Raw genomic sequence first — 15,262 nt, forward strand, 5'->3', positions numbered from 1 at the left:
ACTGCACTCCAGCCTGGGCGGCAGAGCGAGACTCCGTCTCAAAAAAAAAAAAAAAAAAAAAAAAAAAAAGACTTGAAGTCATCTAACCGATGGAATATGAAGACTAAAGTTCCCATTTAGTTTAAGCATTAAGGTGATAGACTACTTAGTTATAGATTATCCCAGACAATTCCTTTGGAATTCCTAATGTGATAAACCTTAAATAACTTTATCAGTCATCTAATTCATATTCAATCTGACACTATATTCATGTGGCAGCACCAAGTATGCCAGCGTGTGAAAATATCACTCAAATCCCACTTTCTGTCTGATGGCTTCCCTAATTGCAGATGGATGCTTTTGTACATAAAAACTAACTTACCTCTCTTTTCTAGATCTTACCCTGTAATTGCAATAAAATATAATTTTGCCAAATTATCAAACATTGTTCACCTATGTGGCCCATTTTCCTTATCTTATTATTTCGATGGAAATCTACCCTCAAACTCTAAAGGATTAAAAAATGTATCTGCTTTACAGTCTAACAAAAAGTTGACCTTACTTCCCTACTGCCACAGTGATGATGAATTCTTTGTCCCTCAATATTACACATGATCCAGGGATAGGTTAAGGGATTCAGGGGGAATAGTTTGTACTAGTTTCATGATCCTTTTGTTTTAAAGCACACATACACATCTATGTTCTCCTGAGGGATAAAACAGCCTAATGTCGGACTTTCTCATCAACCTGTTGAGAAAACAAGCAGCACTCGGTCAAAGCAATCTGGCTAAATTTTGTGATGGGTGAGTTCCTGTCTTTTCTGCAGTTACAGAAAGAAGATGTTTCACATTCTATACACATGAGATCTATAGAAGAAAACTGCAAAGTAATATTTGTTTACAGAGAGAACTATGTTTCCTATTTCAGAGAAAATTATGATTACTGATAAAATTCCCTTCCCTTTCTGAATCTTGGGCTATAGAGCTTGGAGAAATATTAACTTCCATTAGTGCTATCCAAATGTATTCCAGAAAGTTCCATGTGGAATGCTAACTGAAAATGCCCTTGGAAATTCAGGAAGCCAATGGGACTGTTAGAAGTGAATTATAAAACACTCATGAGTTATTAATCAAAAAGAACTCTGAAGCTATGACAGTAGAGCAGCCGCTTAGGAGGTAGCCAAAACATGGTCAGATAAAAACGTTCTTTGGCTGGCAACCTCTATTTATATAGGAGTAGCGCCAGAGAACTCCTACTAGACCTCGTTTGGCTTCTGCCTTGCAGCTATCTACGAGGCTCTTTAGGGTGGGCCTCCAGAAGGCAGGTGTGGCCAGGGTGGCAGGGAAGCTCCAGACGAATGCCAGTTTGGCTTCTGTCTCCAATCTGACATGACTTTAGGAGGTGCCTTCAAAACCCGTATTAGATTAAGGCTCCCTGTATGTGTAGTTGGGGTATGGAGAAGGTCTGGTCTTTCTGTCCAGGGAGCTGGTAACGGCCTTATTTAGTGTGATATGAGTAACCCCAAAAGGATCCCCACCCCCAAATCATTTTCCCTTTTTTGACGCCTGAAATTCTATCATTATAGCTTCAATCTTTGGTTAACGCCAGCTCTTCACCTACCAAAAGGTAAATATTTTCAGGAGGAGTAGTATACTAAGTAAATATTCAGTCTTAGTATGAGCAAGTTGATCAGATTTTTACCTACAAGGAGGTGGATTGACAAGCAATAAGGCACCCAAGGAGACTCCTGGGAATGGAGTGTAAAGTATGAAAGTGAAGATAAAGAAAGACAAATGTTCTCTACTTTGAAATTTAATTTTGTGTGGAGGAAAACACAAAGATCTGTGCTCCTTGAAGGTCTAAATTACTTTTCTCTGTCTCTGGCTCCCGCTTCGAGACCTGCCATCAAAGCTTGTTTGAGGCTAACCTAATGAAGCAAACTTAATTTGTTGTATCTCACATATGGATAAATAAAGAACAAATTCAGTAGCATCTACTACATACATATAATTTTAAAACTTCTGTACAAATAGGAATCATCCCTTTGGTTGCAAAAGTAGTCTCTCAGAATTAATGCGATTGCTTTCCCACTTGTCACCACAATGTCCTACGTTCAGATCTCTGTTACAGCTCTCAACTACTTCAAAGTATCTCTATCTAGTCACCTATTTGCCTTCCCACTAGTTTATGAGCAACCAGAAGGTAGGACAGAAGCTTTTTCACCTATGTGGGTTTCCCTGACACTTAGTCCAACATGGGCATGATGGCAGAAAAGGATGGGGAATGGGTGCTTTAAAACCAGGCTTAATATCCTATGAGTGATAACTCTACATGATCACAAAGAAAGATAAAAGGGATCATGCCTACAATGTTTCTTCCTATCACTCTGACATTTACCTCTCTTCTGCCACAAAGCATATAAATGTCATACTATTTTATACTTGCCAAGCATCACACCTTATTTTATATCACAGGAACCCACTTGCAAGGACTAGTGGTTTGGACAGAGCCAGAGCCTGTTGTATCTCATAATAAAAATGTGTTTTCAAATATTTTTGTATTATTTTCAACCCGACTAAAACATCTTTGAGAGCAACAGATCCTCTTCCCAGAAATACACACCCAGTATCTAACGTTTCATTTCAGGAATCCAGGTATAAAGCTCATAAACAGGGCCATGGTGAAGTCTTATTAGCTCCATACAGAGGAAGGGCACTAGGACAGGACTTCAGTTTTTTCTACAAAATTAGGTCACTGGGCTTCATCAGTGTTTCTTCATGGCTGGTATTCCAACCAACTGCTTCTGAGTCACCTAGGGTGGAAAGAGGGGATTGCCTTCTTTAAAAATTTAGATTCATGGGGCCTGCTCCATATTTAGTAAATCAACTTTTTTTTAGGGTAGGACTCTAGAATCTGCTTTTTAAACGTTTGCTGTATTTTAACAGGCTCACTAACAGGTGAAAAACACCAGATTCTACCCCCTAGAGATTCTGATTTTCTAAGGTCTAGGCATGTGTATTTTTACAAAGCTTTGTAACAAATTCTGATGTACATCTAGGGTTGTACAAGACCCTCCACAAGAACAGTCCTTCTGCATCCCCCAAGACAGAGTTTGGAAAGTAAACATGCTGTATTCCTGGGAAAACCTTGACTATATGCAATGACATTCCTACATGGCCTTTCAACCCTCAGTGCCACAGGCTTTTTTTAATCATACAAAATTGCTAGTCTTCTCAGCCTCAGAAAGGTTGAGCCCTTTCCTGAAGCAAACGAACTGACCTTGTGTACTTCTAATGCAAGGGAGCACCTGGAATCCTTTCCCAACAGCTTGTGGGCAATCAGGCAAATATCAGCAAGCTTCGTGAAACAGGCCACAAAACAACCTGTGGCAAAACACTGTGAAAACACAATGATTTCCTCTTGACCATCCCCAGGCATGGTAAGAACACTGAGCTGACCCTCCCTGCCAAGGACTGCTAGTGGGATTTTGAATCCTGGAAAGCTTCAAAAAGGAAAGGAAGGGAAAGGAACTCAGCATCACTGGCAGTGTTGCATAACTTTGCAAACAAGGTTTGAAAGGGTATCTTATTTTAGCAAGAGGAAAATGAGATACCTAATTGTGTGGAAAAGCTATAGTTTCAGCAGTGACTGCAGCTGCTTGTGTAAATAGAAAATGACATTTTAAAATTTGGATGGGCATACAGTTCATGAACCTTACAGAGAAAAATACATCTTTTTCCCAACTCCAACTTCAACTCCATAAGAATATAGCTGGATGGGCAGTTACACAGTCATAAGCTAGAAGTATATCCTTTTAACTAATATTTATTGGGTGTCGATTGTGCTGGACACTGTGCTAGGTGCTAGAGATAAATGGTTACTTATACTAACATTATTGCTTCTATAAAGTAATAGATTAGTCCAATGTGATGTGAGTTCAGTGGTGTGATTAGAATTTGGGGTGGTTGGGTGTTGAGCTTGAACACTTTCTTAATTGATGGCTGCTTTTGGGCCAACTATGAAAATAATATTTTTTACTCTCTACATAAAGGTTGTTTCCTAGTGTCTAAAGAGCTGTCCCTCTTTAGAGTAACAGTTAAATTTACAGGGGGAGTAAGTGGTTCTGCAGGTAAATTCAAAGTTGAACTAAGATTCTATGTTGGACAACCAGCTATCACCAGGCTCGGCGGACTTGTCACCACCACCCATCAATCTTCCCACTATGTTGCTACATAGACGGGTGTGCTCTTTCAGCTGTTCTTGGGTAGTGGGCAGAAGTAGACATATCCCTGCTGTCATGGTGCTTATGGTCTAGTGGGGAGATAGAAATGAACAAGATTCTTTGATGAGATAAAACAAAGAACCTAAATAGCCTGGTTGGGGGTGAAGGAGGAATGGGGAGAAGAGGCTTTCCTGAGAGTGATGTAGAGCCAAGATCTAAAAAATGATGAGGAGGTTCACAGACAAAGGCATAAGGAGCAAGAAGAAGCTAACACAGACAGGAAAAACAGTATATTTTATTGATACGAATTTTCAAAAATGTGGATAAATTAGAGCCATGGGTGAATAGAAGTTGTAATTTTACAGGAGAAAAGGCTTCAAAATTGCTCTGAAGTACTAGATACCGGCCATTGGGACTGTTGAGGAACATTAAGGAAGGGAGAAATATCACTACATTTGCCCAACTAAAACCAATACTAACTTTCTATTTGTTGTGGGGAAAAATTAGTTTCTGACTTTCTTTTCATTAAAATGGGTTTATGATGAAGAGTCTGAGTTAAGAACAAGGTTAGGCCTAATGACCTCCTGACTTGCCAGTTAACACTTTGTGTATTTGTCACTCTCTTTCTTACTCATGCTGTTGCTTTTCTTTAGTGCTGGCAACTCTCCTTTCACATTTCTCTCAAGTGTAGAATGTTCACCATTTTGATTCTTCACTATAGCATGTAGAATTATAACATATCTGGGTGTCTTAAACTAGTCATTTTTTAAGTCAGAAAAGATATTATTTTATGAAGGGAACTGTGGGCTAAAATAGCATCAATTGATAAGCATCAACTAACTTCAAATTACTCATCTCAAGTTGTAAAATTCTTGCCCCAAAACTCAGTGGAATAAAACTAAAATGAACTTTTAAGAATTGTATGGAAATTGCCCAGTATGACAAGAAAGTGGCACTTTCAAAGGCAAAGGAAAGAAGCCCAATGGTCTCCCCACTCCAAATCCCACCTTGTTATTTTCCTGTGTTATCCTTTTTATCACGTATGTGGATACGTGGTCCTATTCCACATAGAAAGTTCCCCACAAACAGAGGAGTAGGAAAAAAAAAAAAAAGACTCAAATATATAGGGTGGCCTAGTATTTTCCACAGGGAGGACTCAGTTCCACAAGATGAAATATGGGGAATCTGGACAGAGTTTTTACATCTTCAGAGGTTTTTCCACCTATCTGCAAAGGAGGGCTGGAGAAATCAGAAGTAATGTGATTTACTCTTCTAGGTAGGTTGGCGGAGTTCTCTGAAGGCGTACATTTATTAGCTACCATGTATGCAGTATTCACTATGTGCCAGGCACTGGGCTTCGTGTTATACATTAATTACTTCATTTAATTCTCACCAACCCTGCAAGGTAGTTATGATCATCAATGTTTTGCAGATGTGTCCTTGCAAACCCCCAGTAAGCCTTTGCTCTTTGGTAAAGTCTATGGTTTCATAAATATTTTATGTAGGCAAGTTTTATGAACTCTGGACTAAGAAAAGTAAGATGGTGAAATTGAGATGAAGCTAGGGATAAAGTTGGATGCAAAATATGTGCTTTATTATTCTTTTTACAGTTGACCCTTAAACAACATGGGGTTACATACATACGGTTGACCCTTAACCCCAACACAGTCAAAAACCCACAAATAACTTTTGATTCCCCCAAAATATAACTACTAATAGCCTATTGTTGAATGACAGTCTTACCAATAACATAAATAGTTGATTAATACATATTTTATACATTATATGTGTTATCTATTGTATTCTTACAACAAAGTAAGCTAGAGAAAAGAAAATGTTATTAAGAAAATCATAAGGAAAATATATTTACTATTAATTAAGTGTAAGTGGATTATTATAAAGGTCTCATCCTCATTATCTTCACGTTGAGTAGGCTGAGGAGGAGGAGAGAAAGGAGAAGTTGGTCCTGCTGTCTTAGGAGTGACAGAGGCAAAAGAAAATTTGTGTGTAAGTGGACCTGTGCAGTTCAAATCGAGGTTGTTCAAGAGTCAACTATATTTGCTACAGATGATTAAAAAGTAACTCTGAGTTTCTTGGCACCCAATGCAAAGAAATAAAGGCAACCATCTGCACAAGTCACAGTGTCCTCAAGATAAATTATAGGAAAGATCAAAACAATGCCTATGGCAGACATTAACTAATGAATTATTTACCACTGAACCTAGATTGACCCTGAGAATCCTTCTCAATACAGTATTCTAAGGCAGCTACCAATCGATCAAAGTTAGCACATGAGATGAGACCTCTTTATGACCCTTGGTCTAAATCCAGGGTGGCAAACTGAAGCCCAAACATCCGTCTTTATAAAGTTTTGCTGGAACATAGCTCTGCCCATTTGTTTATATATTGTCTATGGCTGCTTTTGCACTATACTGGTAGAGCTGAGCAGCTGAGACAGGGACTGGATGGTACGCAAAGCCGAAGATAGTTACCACATGGCTCTTTACAGAAAACACGTGCCAAACACTGTTACAGATGGATGGCCAAACTGAAACAAAATCAGTGGAGATATATATATACACACACACACATATATAAAAAAATTAATTTTTTTAGCTTGCATTTATTATGTGCCTTCATGTATGGGGCACTGTGTTAAATTTGAGGCATACAAAAATAAGCTGCACATCATCGTCCTCACCTTGAAATAGCTCTGATTTAAAAATTCTAATGCTCCAGATATTTTTCTTAAGCATTTTATTTCTTTCCACTTGACCATATAACCTAAAAAGTTAGAGAGTCTTTGAAATTGTAGTCTGGTAGCAGTCCTCAGAGAAAATGGATGGGTAAAAATACAGCCAGACATTATAAAGGGAAGCTGCTTTATTTTATGTAAGATTAAAAATAAAAAGGTTATTAAGCATTCTAAAAACAATGAGCAATTGGCAATACCTCATAAAAAACTAACTTAAGCAACTTTAGATTCTCAAAACTGTCATTTGTCAGGAACCACATAATCATGAGAAAATTAACAAGGCCCCAAAGAGACATGTAAAATTTGAATTAGGATTCACAGTAGATTGGCAGGGACATAATAAATCCATAATTATGGTGATCCACAGCTGCTGCAACCTTAGAAAATAATGAACTGCTTAGTGAGGGCTGGTGTCTCTCAAACAGCAAGAAAAAAACATCTGCTGTGGAAGTGTCCTATCTTTATGTCCTACACCCAAATAGTCCATAGACAAGGGTGATCCACCTGAAGATTTATTGTTGCAACAAGCAAGTTCCAGATGTCATAAATCATTATGGAAAGAGATTAGAAAAATTATAAACTTTGCCATCTACAATATACTCAATTATTAGTTTCCTTCTATTACCCCAGGTAGTACCTGTGATTCTTCTTCAAAACACATTGTGTTGATACAAGTGCCCTAGAATAAAGAAGTCGTTACTTACGAGATACACACAACAAACCAAGCTTTCTTTTCTAACACAAATCTATGTCCACATTCAGGCAATTAAATAGTGAAGATTAATAGAACTTCAGAAGACAGGTGGCTGGCCATTTTTGCATTGCATTTCTACTTATCAATTAAATGAAATGCCAATTTTGTTTGAAATCTTTCCTTCAAGAGCAGTACAAAACAAAATTTTATACATAACACATTTTAATGTAATATTTAATGGTATGCTTCCTAAGAACTAGGTACATTCTCACAATTCTTTCCAGTTCTTCAATTAAAAAGAAAATTAAGTTTGGATTTCTATGTGTGTATCTTGTGTAATCTTTCAAATACAACTTCTGTAAATGATAGCTAAATTCCACAATACCTCATTTAATGAGTGCCACCAGGGAATGAAGAGTTCCACATAAGTGAATGTCCCATTTAACTCAACTTTAATACCCTAAGTGATGAAAAATTATTTTAATCTCTTTTGATGAAAGTGCTTCTAAAATGAAAAAACATACTTCTCAAAGTTTTTCAAAAAGAATGCACAGAAGAAAACCCAGCATTTTCTTGATGATTTAGGGCTATCTTGGGAACACAAAGGGAGGGTTGTGGCGTGCATGTCTCCTGTATGTGAGTTTGGTTTCCACAGCACATCACCCTGATCTCTGTGAGAAGCTCTTGATTCTCCTCCATAGGTAGATAGTACTGCTTCTAAGAGGGTGCTTTATGCACAATTATCTAGCCTTAAGACATGCAAAATGTTTAACCTTCTTACTGGAGAAAGGTACATGAGTTTTGTGATTGTTTTTTACCCCTCAGTTCCTTTTTGTTTACTTCCTGCTTCATTACAATGTTCCAGGTAGCTTAAAAAAAAAAAAAAAAAAAAGGTCTATCCTTCAGATAGGTAGACTGTAAGCAGTACAGAAATGTGAATATTGAATGAATATCTACTTTTTATGAAAAATCATAAATAATTTCCCTTTAGATTCATATACTCTAAGAAAATCCATCAAAATGGCAAGACTAAAACTGGTAACGTTATATCTATGATGTTTATATGCACATAAGGAATTCTTATGAAAATCTAAATGAAGTTTGTATGATTTGTCTTATGAAAAGTTAAATGGCTTTACATTCTTACCTAACTGTTCTTTGGACCAAGACTGATACTGTCTTTCACTTCTGGTTCTTTAGCACTTTTTACAACGTCAGGCATTAGGCAGATGCTCAATAAATGCTTGGAGAATGAATGAATTAAAAACACAGTGTCATGGAAAAATTTAAAAATTCAGTATCTCAAACTTTATTTTATTTTATTTATTTATTTATTTATTTATTTATTTTGAGACGTAGTATCGCTCTGTCGCAGGGGCTGGAGTGCAGTGGCCGGATCTCAGCTCACTGCAAGCTCCGCCTCCCGGGTTTACACCATTCTCCAGCCTCAGTCTCCCGAGTAGCTGGGATTACAGGCGCCCGCCACTTCGCCCGGCTAGGTTTTTGTATTTTTTTTAGTAGAGACGGGATTTCACTGTGTTAGCCAGGATGGTCTCGATCTCCTGACCTCGTGATCCGCCTGTCTCGGCCTCCCAAAGTGCTGGGATTATAGGCTTGAGCCACCGCACTCGGCCCTCAAACTTTAAATAATCAGTTTACCTTAAATTACATAAATTGCCACACTGACAAGTAAACAATATTTAATAACACTTATCTTTTTTGAAAATATTTTCAAAAATTATTCATGAATGAGCCACTTCATAAAATTAAGGCTAGGTGTGATGGCTCACATCTGTAATCCCAGCACTTTGAGAGGCCAAGATAGGAGGATTGCTTGAGTGAGCCAGGGAGTTTGAGACCAGCCTGGGCAATATAGCAAGGCCCCCATCTCTACAAAATAAAAATAAGAAACCAATGTACAGGAATGAAAAAAGCAGTTGCCAAGGAGTTTTTCCTGACTACACTTCTGGAAACTACCATGAAACAGTGACAACTTCCATATTAATGAACAATAATAATCTTAAACTTCTACATGGTTTTGGTGAAGCATGCATCTGTAGTTAGTCTTTTCCCCACCAGATGGCACCCATGAATCAAGTGAAATGTTTAAACGTCTCTGAAAATCAAAAGGGAAAATGAATAAAGTAGTAAGCGTGGTTGTCCTCTTGTCTACTACATGAGCAACTGTCAAAATTCATACCTATGAAAAGCAGAGGGCTGGCTGAACTGAGTTACAAAGTAAGCCTAATAATTAATTCAAGTATTCATTCTTTCAACATTTATCAAGTGTTTATCATACTCCAAGCATATGCTAAACACATAGAGCTAAAAGAAAGTCCTTGACCTCAAAGAGCTTATCACTTAAGGAAGCAGATGACTTGTAGAGAAATAACTACAAAAGAATACAACAAATTCTCTAATTGAGAAGCCTCAGAAACACCATGTATTAGTCCATTTTCATGTTGCTGATAAAAACATACCTGAGACTGGGAAGAAAAAGAAGTTTAATTGGACTTAAGAGCTCCACATGGCTGGGGAGGCCTCAGAATCATGGCGGGAGGTGAAAGGTACTTCTTACATGGCAGTGGCAAGAGAAAAATGAGGAAGAAGCAAAAGCAGAAACCCCTGATAAACCCATCAGGTCTCGTGAGACTTACTCACTATCACGAGAATACCATGAGAAACACTAGCCCCCATGATTCAATTACCTCCCCGGGGTCCCTCCCACAACACATGGGAATTCTGGGAGATATAATTCAAGTTGAGATTTGGGTGGGGACACAGCCAAGCCATATCATTCTGTCCCTGTCCCCTCCAAATTTCATGTCCTCACATTTTAAAACCAAACATGCCTTCCCAACAGTCCCCCAAAGTCTTAACTCATTTCAGCATTAACCCAAAATTCCACAGTCCAAAGTCTCATCTGAGACGAGGCAAGTCCCTTCTGCCTATGAGCCTGTAAAATCAAAAGCAAGCTATTTACTTCCTAGATACAATGAGGGTACAGGTATTGGGTAAATATAGCCATTCCAAATGGGAGAAATTGGCCAAAACAAAGGGGTTACAGAGCCCATGCAAGTCCAAAATTCAGCAGGGCAGTCAAATTTTAAAGCTCCAAAATGATCTCCTTTGACTCTAGGTCTCACATCCAGGTTACACTGATGCAAGAGGTAGGTTCCCATGGTCTTAGGCAGCTCCACCCCTTGGTTTTAAAGGGTATAGCCTCCCTCCTGGCTGCTTTCATGGGCTGGTGTTGACCGTCTGCAGTTTTTCTAGGCCCACAGTTCAAGCTGTCAGTGCATCTACCATTCTGGGGTCTGGAGGATGGTGGCCCTCTTCTCACAGCTCCACTAGGCAGTGCCCCAGTAGGAACTCTGTGTGGGAGCTCTAATGCCACATTTGCCTTCCACACTGCCCTAGCAGAGGTTCTCCATGAGGGCCCCACCCCTGCAGCAAACTTTTGCCTGGGCATCCAGGCAGTTCCATACATCTTCTGAAATCTACGCAGAGATTCCCAAACCTCAATCCTTGACTTCTGTGCACCCACAGGCTCAACACCACGTGAAAGCCGCCAAGGCTTGGGGCTTCCACCCTCCGAAGCCACAGCCTGAGCTGTACATCAGCCCCTTTCAGCCAAGGCTGGAGCGGCTGGGACACAAGGCATCAAGTCCCTAGGCTGCACACAGCACAGGGACCCTGTGCCCAGCCCACAAAACCACTTTTTCCTCCTGGGACTTGAGGCCTGTGATGGGAGGGGCTGCCATGAAGGTCTCTGACATGGTCTAGAGATATTTTCCCCATGGTCTTGGGGATTAACATTAGGCTCCTTGCTACTTATGCAAATTTCTGCAGCTGGCTTGAATTTCTCCCCAGAAAATGGGTTTTTCTTTTCTATTGCATAGTCAGGCTACAAATTTTCCAAATAGTTATGCTCTGCTTCCCTTATAAAACTGAATGCCTTTAACAGTACCCAAGTCAACTCTTGAATGCTTTCCTGCTTAGAAATTTCTTCCACCAGATACCCTAAATCATCTTTTTCAAGTTTAAAGTTCCACAAATCTCTAGGGAGGGGGCAAAATGCCACCAGTCTCTTTGCTAAAACATAACAAGAGTCACCTTTGCTCCAGTTCCCAGCAAGTTCCTCATCTCCATCTGAGACCACCTCATCCTGTACCTTATTGTTCATATCACTATCAGCATTTTTGTCAAAGCCATTCAACAAGTCTCGAGGAGGTTCCAAGCTTTCCCACGTTTTCCTGTCTTCTTCTGAGCCTTCCAAACTGTTCCAACCTGTGCCTGTTACTCGGTTCCAAAGTCACTTCCACATTTTCAGGTACCTTTTCAGCAACACCCCACTCTACTGATTCCAATTTACTGTATTAGTCCGTTTTCATTGCTGCTGATAAAAACATACCTGAGACTGGGAAGAAAAAGAGTAAAGTTTAATTGGATTTCCAGTTCCAACATGGCTGTGGAGGCCTCAGAATCGTGGTGGGAGGTGAAAGGCACTTCTTACATGCTGGCAGCAAGAGAAAAATGAGGAAAAAGTAGAAACCCCTGATAAACCCACCCGATCTCATGTGACTTACTCTTTATCATGAGAATAGCATGAGAAAGACGGGGCCCCATGATTCAATTATCTCTCCCTGGGGCCCTCCCACAACACGTGGGAATTCTGAGAGATACAACTCAAGTTGAGATTTGGGTGGGGACACAGCCAAACCATATCATATCATGTCCAAAGGGACATGTGAGCCAAATTTTGAGGGATGTAAGGAGTTGCTGAGCAGAATGGGCTGGGTAGCAATCCAGGCAGAGAATACATTCCATATAAAAACATAAAGGCATGAAAAACATGGATATTTGGGGTTTAGAATTGGGTTACAGAGCTGCAGAGTTATAGAGCTGGAGGTAAGAGTATGTATGTGTGTTTGGAGGGGAAGGGAAAGGGAAAGGAAATGGTGGAAGACCAGAAGTAACAGCAGGCTGCAACTATGTAAGGATACTTAAGAATTTTAATTCTATGATAAATAGCAATAGCTGATATTTACTGAAAACTGTCTATATGTTGAACACTATGCTAAGTGCTTAAATGCATTATCTTATTTATTCCTCATTATACTCTCAAACCTTTATTTCTATACCTATTTTTCAGAGCCCTGCCATTGCTCTGTCCTTGGGTTCTTGCCTTGGAGCTGCTCTAATAACAACTGTGCCCCACAACTCACCGGCTTCAAAAGTCTTTAGAAGTGGGTAAGGCATGCTGTTTTTGGACAATTCATTCTGTTCCATAGTAAAATGCAGGGCAGTAAAGTTCTGTTATTCCAGCTTCTGGAAGGAGTCCTGAACAAGACTAGGAAATCTGGGTTCCCAGTCACACAGCAATCAACCAACTCTGTGAATGTGTGCTCTTGTACGCATTCCTTAACCTCACTGGCTGTCAGTCCCCTTACCTGTAAAACCGGGGAGTGGGCTGAAGGGATTGGATTAGAAGATCTTCAAAATCACTTTATGTCTTAAATTTTATTCCATATATTTTAGTTATTTATTTCCCTCTACCATACTACCCTACTTCTGAGGTGTTAATGAGTAATTTAAGGCAGGCTACAAAGAATCTGCAAAGCCTATATAATCTGGAAATCCTGAGAATTAACCATAATATTGACAGACTAACAGCAGAGTAAAGATAATAGTTCACAGGCTCCTAATATGACTATCTATTTCGCAGCCATCATATTAAGTGGTAATCTCGCAAAGTTAAACTGCATAAACCTAAAGGAAAGAAGGCATATTAATTAACCAGAAGGTTACAGATATGCTCGTATTTTCATGTATCATTGAAACAGAAGTTTCTCCAACACCTCCACATTAGCTTTGGTGACTTAGCAGCCATCAATCGGCCGTATGACACCATTATTGAATTAACAGAACCAGCTAAGAAATCAGATGGCTTCAAATTCCTGCTGTCACAGTAGTGACAATGAACAAATCTATTTATTAAATAATAGCAATTCTCTTGCTGAGCATTAACTAAGGCAGCAAAAATGAGACCAAGTGTGACTGATTTTCAACATTATAAGATTGTGGTGATAATAAGAAGTAATGATATAGGATGAAGCAGGAAAAATACTTGAACTTCCTATCAAGAATGTAAAAACACTTAATATTTTAGGACAAGCATTCTTGAGGTCAGTCTTTTAAAATAAATTTAAGTATCATCAAACTTAAACCACACTCTCTTAATTTTATGTAGATCATACCTGCAAAAAATAATACTGAACAATAATAAAAATATTAAAACACATACACTTAGAAAGTATCCTGAACTTGAGGCACAACAGTTCCTACCATTGAGTGACTCTTCACGTTAATTCATTGTGCTTTGAGGACATAAAACATTTGGGACCTTGATTAATAAGGACTTTTAAAAATAGTATAAAGCATTGAAATGCTTTAAGCAGACAATAGCCATTTTATTCTGATTGGGTCAAATATTTCTCTTACATGGTTTTGTATTCTTTCATCATTAAATAAAACAGATGATAAATGAGAAAAGTTATAATTCTGAGATGACTATTAAGTGAATTTAAATTATTTAACTAGCTCCTGGGAAACATATTTTATTAAAATATATTCACAGAGTTCACTTTTCTTTTAATTGTGTAAGACTATGTAAATACAAATACTGAGAGATTTCATTATTTCAATCAAAAGCAACCAGCTACTACGTAGAGGTAAAAAACAAATGAGCTGAAATATTTTAGTGAATATAATAAAAATGTTCACAAGTGCTGACAGTGATTGAGCATATACTGTAGGCCAGGCACTAAGCTAAGACCACAGATGTATTCTGTCAATTAAACTAAAATCAAGAGGGGAAAGAAACCCACTTGGCCTAACAAAATTCACACTAGATTGGTTTTTTCAAGTGAAATTCATTCTACTTTAGAATTATTCTACCAAACATTGCATAACTATCAATACATATGAGGCTCCACCTGTGTGACATGATAAACCATAAGAAAGTAATTTAAAAAGTCAGGACCAATAAGATAATTATAATGACGACAAATGGATTAAACTCTCCTAAAAAGGAAATATAATATCAGGTAGGATTTATTAAGTCCATTTCGGAAACAAAATCTCACAACTACTTTAAATACTTCATATTTAAGGCTGTTTTCCACTATAATGTTTCTGCCATTAACTAACTGGCATAATTACACAAGCAAAAGAGTATGTTAAGAAACAATTTTGTTGATTCTGAAACCATATTTCAAAATACACTCTTGGGAATACTAAACATCCAAGAAACTCTATTCACTTACAGCTGTTTTAGAGAAGCTGGTGCATATATTCTTCACATCATTAGATTGATACCTACAGTTGAATGAATCTTGGACCATTAAAATGTCAAGAAATTTGTTTTAAAAGTCTCCTGGCCAGGCACAGTGGCTCACACCTGTAATCCCAGCACTTTGGGAGGCCGAGGTGGGCGGATCATGAGGTCAGGAGTTTGAGACCAGCCTGGCCAACATGGTGAAACCCCATCTCCACTAAAAATACAAAAAATATTAGCCGGGCGTGGTTGTGTGCACCTGTAATCCCAACT

The 15,262-nt window shown here is 38.6% G+C and overlaps 1 protein-coding gene across 2 annotated transcripts in view; it reads right to left on the reverse strand.

Moving 5' to 3' along the window:
* The window catches only part of PPM1L (protein phosphatase, Mg2+/Mn2+ dependent 1L), a 301,803-nt gene that overhangs the window by 101,611 nt on the left and 184,930 nt on the right, over window positions 1-15,262 (reverse strand). Inside the window, exon 1 of one of the 2 annotated variants that reach the window (XM_025377626.1) lies at window positions 12,065-12,169. The exons of the other annotated variant lie outside the window; for it this stretch is intronic. The gene's annotated coding sequence lies outside the window, so the exon portion shown is untranslated. Of the gene's footprint in view, window positions 1-12,064; window positions 12,170-15,262 lie in introns of those variants that run through there. 2 annotated transcript variants of the gene reach the window in all.

This window comes from Theropithecus gelada, chromosome 2 (genome assembly GCF_003255815.1).
Source record: "Theropithecus gelada isolate Dixy chromosome 2, Tgel_1.0, whole genome shotgun sequence".
Classification (NCBI taxonomy): Eukaryota; Metazoa; Chordata; class Mammalia; order Primates; family Cercopithecidae; genus Theropithecus; species Theropithecus gelada.